Below are 6911 nucleotides of genomic sequence, written 5' to 3'. Positions count from 1 at the left end.
AGGATCAGTCTGTCTTCCAATGATTTGTACTGTGTGTCCCATACAAAAAGTTCAAGATAATTCAACTTCGGAGGCGGGCAGGCATGCGTGTAAGGCAAACACTTCACCTCACTCTAACAGGGACACTTGCTACTGACTACATAGACAGTTTATGCTGCTCCCTGATAAAAGAAAAATGTTTCTGCTGACATCTGTTCAGAAAAAAAAAACTGTTTCTCAGAAGTTGCCTGTTATGATGTTATGATTGTGGCTCTTGTTTTAACAAGATAGATAAAAGGTAATGCCCTCGCAGTAGCAAACAGCTTTGGTTTTATATTTGATTTGATTACATTTATGTTTAAGTTGAGATTTACAAGAAATATTTTACTGCTACTGTGTGAAGGGAATGCTGCTGGTAAAAAAAAAAGCACCTTATTTGTTTAAAAGTGTTTTCAAACCACATGTTATTGCACTTTTTTATATATAGCAGTCCATTTAAATTAAAAGTGTGCAATACACTACTTTAGAATTTATTATTCAATTTAGTGCATAACTATGCGATTAATCGTGATTAAATTTTAATCGTTGCCCAGCACTAAAAGAAACTTTTTAATTCTCCTGTAGTGTGGTGTTTGTGCAGAAAACATTTGTTGTTTGGTGAGAAACAGCCAAACCTAGGTCTGTGTTGTGCAAACTTAAGAAATCTTCCCTTCGTGAGGTTCCTGCGTCTGCAGCCAACAAGAATAGTGTTGTTCCTGTCAATCCGTGAATCAGACCCCGCTTTCTGCCAAACCCCGGTCTGGCTTGCTCTGCCTTCTGGCCTCACAATTAGAGCATCTTTGCTCACAGTTTCACTTCTCACTCTCCCGTGGTCCTCTGTGTTTTATGCTGCTTGAATGATACATACAGCATTGATGATGAAAGACTTTGTCTACTTGATTATAATAATTGATCAGTGAATTGGTTTGTTTATAAAATGTTGCAGATGAAGAAACATTCATCCCAGATTAAAAAAACAACAAAACAAAACAGTTGTAACACACTGAGCATCAACAATTTTATAAAAGAGGAAAAACATATCCCATATAGGCTTAAGTGGAATCTGGATAAGTGAAAAAGTTTATCACATTGTTGCGTTGAAGATGATGTCGGGCAGTTTCATAGGGCTCGGCAATAATAATTTTTAAAAAATGTTGCAAAATAATTTTCCTCAATAACAATATAAAAAATGTTTAATATATGTTTGATTTAATTGATTAATTTCAAAACTCAGCCTTTAAACTTGAAAGAAATAATGATTTGACATTTGTCATGATAATTATCAATATCGAACGGTATGGAACATTTTTATTGTGATAACATTTTGGCCATGTCGCGCAGCCCTAGTTTCACACATCGTCGGCCGCCTACATTATGGGTGTACAGCAGTGGTTGGCAATAGGCGGCCGTAGGCCAGAACCGGCCCGCCAGCAATAACATCTGGCCCATGGCCAGATTGCTTTGATAGCAGAAAAATAAAAAATAAATAAATTGATAATGGCTTGATTTTGTTCTGGCCCGCCATATAACAGCTTGAAAAAACATTGGCCCGATGCCAGACTTATTTGCCGACCCCTGGTGTACAGCATCTCTGTTTCAGTTTAATAAAATAGTTTGTATTTTTGACAGTACTGAAAGTCATACAGTCTGGATTGTTTTTTAATTTTGCTTGATTATTAACTTAAACAGTTACATTATTGTTCAGTCATTTTTCACCAAGTTTTCACCAAGTTTCAAATGTTTCACACAACTACTCTGACAGCTCAAAATTAATCAAAACTAAATTCAGTACTAAAAACAAAGAAAAGGAGAGACATCTGGATAAACAAGGTAACAGGCATTGGTACTATTGCTGCTTAACGCCCCATTTAGCCACAAAGTGGGTGGGCTAGGCTGTCTGACACAAAACAGATAGGCGATTTGTTCTGTTAACGAGGCTGAAAACCTGTGCCAACAAAAACGCAAAATAATAAGCACTAAGTCAGTCACCTTGAAGCATCACCATCAGATAATGCATGCATAGTGCAATTGCTTACACTCCCACCAGTAATTAGACACATCCCCGGGAAAGAGTAGCAGCTCTCAGAGAAACACCTTCGCAACAATCCAGTACAGGGGTTTTAACTGATCAGTGTAACTGACCATGGTAACAGCTCCTAGGCTGTAAAAGGATTGGGACAGACAGGTTTAAAGACTTTTGTTTATTTTTCTATACTTTGCACAGGAAATGTTGGTTGTCTTGCAGGTTCTTTCTTGTGTTAGAGATGTCCAACCCACGTTGCAACTATTTTCGACAGCCTGCTCTCTGCTCTTTTTAGTTGACATGCATTGGAGCTGACTTCTTCCATTTACATTCAGGAAAACATGGAAAGAGAACCTCATCTACTCTCATCTAGTCCATCTCGGGAGGTGGGGGCGGGGGGGAGAGAGACAGGATGACAGAGACAGCAGGAAATGTTTGAAAGCAATGGAAACACTACTGAAAACTATTTCCATCGTTAGACCCCACACCACCATCTCCAACGTCACTCAGTGCCCTCCCCACGCACACTCTAAAACATTTATACTGCCTTGCCTGTGTGCTGATGGTTCTGCATGTGAATTATTTACAAATGGAAATGCAGGAACAATCTAATTGAAGAGAAGGGAACTCCAATGAAGATGAAACTCAGTTTTTTTCCCCCCTTATAAGATAAATGCTTTTCATGTTGATGCTGTCAGATTCTGTTGCCGTCGTCGGAGTCGTTCTGTAGTCTCATAGCTCGGTGTCTGCAGCTGTCTGCAATTACCACAACGTTAATGACTTCTCCTCTGTGAGTAACATATCGGAATACTATCCTTAAATTTGTAAATTCAGTAAGTATGTGTCTGCCTCATAGGCTGTTTGTATCACTAACACAGTCTGAGGAGTAAGAGACAAATGTTGTCTAACTCGCAGTTAACATCTGGCCAATTAACACTAGTGTACATTAAAGGATAAAGTATAAGATGTATTGATTTCAATTTCCACACCTCGGTAGATTTCTAAATCTTGTTGTTTGAAGAAGAAGTTAGAGAGAGCTACCATAGAGCAAACTCTCTCTTTGTTATTATGAAAGATGGATATACAGCAGAAATAGACTTTTCTTGAAGGAAGTTTGTGATTTATACTCTGGAAAAAATAATACCACACTTTTGCTAATTATTCATAGACCTATGCATTTCATATCTCTACAACTGCCAAGTATGTTGTCAGCCATGAGATAACCTGAATGGAAATGAAATGACAGAAATGTAAGAAAAAGGGCCTACATAATACTGAAAAGGTTTACACGTTTGGCGGAGAAGTTGTTTCTCAGTAAAAATAAGATGCACAAAAGGTAAATTGAAACAGAGTTTTTATATAAACAATGACATAGGTGGGAGCTTGTCAACTTGCTCTTTTTATTTTAGTTCCAGACATCACACTTTTGAGCAAAGCCCAAGTTGCTTACAGCACATTCCAGATTAAGAAAAAAGAAAAACTGCTTGCACACACTGCAGGATAAATATTGGCTGGGGACATCACTGCTGTGCGTCTGATGATGAGATTCCCTGCACATAGCAAAATAAAATCTCTAATTAACACTGTATTGCACGTGTACACACTCCCACAGCTACACACACATGCGGTTCTCCCTCCTTTGAAGTGCTGCATCACTAGACTGTAATGGAATTCTATAGCTGACTGCTGACTGGAGGCTTTGGAGGGGGATGGATGGAGAAATGGATGGATGGAGAGAGAAATGAAAGGAGAGGTAGGTGGAAAGGTGGGAAAAATTGATTGAAGGAAAAATGGTGGACTGTTTTTGTGTCCATGTGTTTGAAGAATTGCACCTCCTCCTTCCACTGGGTTTTGCATGCCTGCCTACGTGCATGTGTGTGTGTGTGTGTGTGTGTGTGTATGTGTGAAAACTTCTAGGGTGATGCCATCGATATTATGTGTGACACGCCAAGGTACAAAGGTTCATTTTCTTCTAATGCCTGTTTTAAAAACCCCACCTTGCACACAACTTCAAAAAGCCTCCCCAGGGTGAGGATGTAAGTGTATGCAACACCTCCCGCCCTTCTACCCTTCCTAACTTTACCTTTTAGCCGGGGACAAGAGGGTACTGTAAATTACCTTTTGATTCATCCCCTTTAATTATGCAAATAGACTTCATTATCTGCAGTGACTCTAAAGTGTTGTGGAATATATTCATTAGTCTGCATGTAGAGCTGTAGAGTGTTCATTGAGGGGTACTCAAGTGTGTACAATTTTGCATGCTCCTGTTTTTATAGTTGCAAGAGTACAATGGATTCCACAAGGTGTGTGTGGGTGTGTTTGTTTTTGTGTGTGTGTGTGTGCCCTTGTCTGTACAATACAGTCTTTCTTGTTCAGAGTTAACTCTTAAAGCAAAATTACGTTGTAATTTTATCTTAAAATAACACCTTCGAAATAATTTTAATGGTACAATGACTGAAAAGGGTAAATGGCTGTTATTGGCCCTTGGTACACAGCGACAACTATCCACCTGTACTGCACTAAGTAACATTGGAATCCCAGGCAGGAAATCTATCATGACAACAATGGTACCTTATCACACAGCAACACGACTCTTCAGCAAGCTAGCTATAAGAAGAAGCAAAAATCTATCAAATGTATAATGCACTTTCTTTGGAAGAAGCTAGACATTGGTAACGTCACTGTAAGTGCTCTTGCGTGAGTTGCTGTCTAGCTTTGTTGGCTAGCTTGCCACACAAGTTTCAAGCAACATTGTGTCGCCGCTGGTGGAGAGTGGCGCTGGTGTCAAGCTGCAGCCGGGTGAGTGGGCAACATAACCGGGCTCAGCAGCCTCTTTAGACATAAAATTAGCAAATGGCAGAGGCAAAGAGACTGGAGAGGACATTGACGGAGGAAGTTAAAAAGAGACAAAGTGACTGATCCAAGGCTCTCTCAGACGTTGGCGAGAGCTTTGTGAAATTAAAAGCTTCAAGACAGACGCCGAGCTGGCCTTGCTGTTGGACTAGTATGTATTATGTCTTCTGTTGTTGCACTTGATTGGCAAAGTTGTCGACCTGCTAGTTTTTGATCCTAATGTAATCATAACAAATACTGTCCTTATGTACCATAGCGTTGAATTAAACTCTGAAATGGTAGGGGTGCCAAATCTTAAATAATTTAAAAGACACATGACACAGTGAACATGGGCGCAGATCCCAAATAGAGGAGGACGATAATGTCCCGCCTTTTATCGTGCTGAGTGGTCAAAGCCGTATGTTAGCCTGTCCTGCTCAGCTTCGAGACGTAGCTGGGAAGCATGGGGAAGATGTTTGTTTTCCTCCAGAATACATTTTTATTTTAATTAATAAGTTAGACCTCAACTATATTCTTCAGAAATGCTAACAAAGTTTTAACAGAATCATACACACACCTCTGACTCATGATATTGCTCTGTTAGCTACTACGACTACGACAACATTCTCCACCAGCATCGGAAACATGTAGGCGAAGCCGAGTGTTTGCAGATGTTGCGGTCTCCACAGGGTATCTCTGTTGCTGCTGTTACAGTTTTGAGGAGTTGCATTTTTAGCTTGGTGTAACCTGTGACTTAAACTGTCTATGTGCGTAAGCAGCAATGCAATACCGTCACTTCCTAACTCGCCCGTATCAATTTAGCTGTGTGTATCTGTCTGTGTCTTCACTTATGTAACGTTTAAAACTTGAGCGTTCTTTCAGTGACAAACACAAACACATCCATTGGTCGAGCCTATGTTTAGAACCAAAACTCTCCTGAGTTTGGATTCAGCACAAATTGTATGTGACAGTAATTATGCAAAAGAGGTCATTAACTTAATAAACAGTGTCTGCAAACAACAGCACAAAGACAAAGTTTCTTTGCTTCCTCCCTTTCTCTCTCTCTCTCTCTTTCTGTCACTTCACTCTCTGTCTCTCTGTCTATTACTTCTCTCCCTTTATTCCTCTCCAAATTTAACACAGGGGTCTTTCAGTCTTAGTGATGAGCGTCTGAATTTGGGAGAAGTGTCTGAAGTCGAAAGAAGAAAACATCCGCACTATCTCAAAAACTGAATAAACAGCTGATGGCGCAGCAAGGGAGCTGAATGGGTTTAATGAGTAGACTATGGCTGTGTGACCCAGATCTAGTTTCTAGACTGTCACTAAGCCGCCTACAAAAACCAAACTGACAATAACAGTCATCAACAACAGTTCCCATTAATTACAGTGGCGACACTCATGGTCTCCATTCTCAAAATCGACCCAAACGAACTCCCCCGAGTCTGTTGTGTGTGAGATATCTCTCTCAATCGTTGTCCCTGTCTCTCCCCTAATCTCCTCTACTTCTCCTCATCCCCCTATCTCTTCCATGTTCTGTAATGCTCTTATTTAACTTGGCATCATCCCACCCTCACTTGCTCAGTGCTTCATGCTAAATGTCAACAACTGAATATTCATCACAACACTGACACCCCTCCCCTCCCTCTCTCTAAATCTCATCCTAGACAGGGGATATTATTTTTTGTCTTTCTCCCTCCACAGACTGATTAGCAGCAGATTTGAATATTACCAATTACCAATATTAGAATAGTAATTTCCTGCAATATTCTGCTTATCCACCCTTCTAGAAACTCAAAGAGCTCAGAGCTTTTTCTCCTTGTTTACCTCATTTCAAGGCGTACAGCATATTTTCTGTAACAGCATTTATAATTCCTTGGTCTGAATTGTTTCAAAGTGTAAAACTAGTGTGCTACATTCTTATGTCTGCATTTAAACACAAAAGCCACAAAGTAGCAGACTCTAAATTGCAAATTTTCTAAGGGGATGAGAGAAAGGGAGTGGTAGGAAAATGGTGAGATAAATAATAGATAATAACCGA

Source organism: Micropterus salmoides, unplaced genomic scaffold, assembly GCF_014851395.1.
Source record: "Micropterus salmoides isolate LMB-PRFRI ecotype aquatic unplaced genomic scaffold, ASM1485139v1 Ms_hic_scaffold_16, whole genome shotgun sequence".
NCBI lineage: Eukaryota > Metazoa > Chordata > Actinopteri > Centrarchiformes > Centrarchidae > Micropterus > Micropterus salmoides.
Note: the sequence above shows the minus strand (reverse complement) of the source record.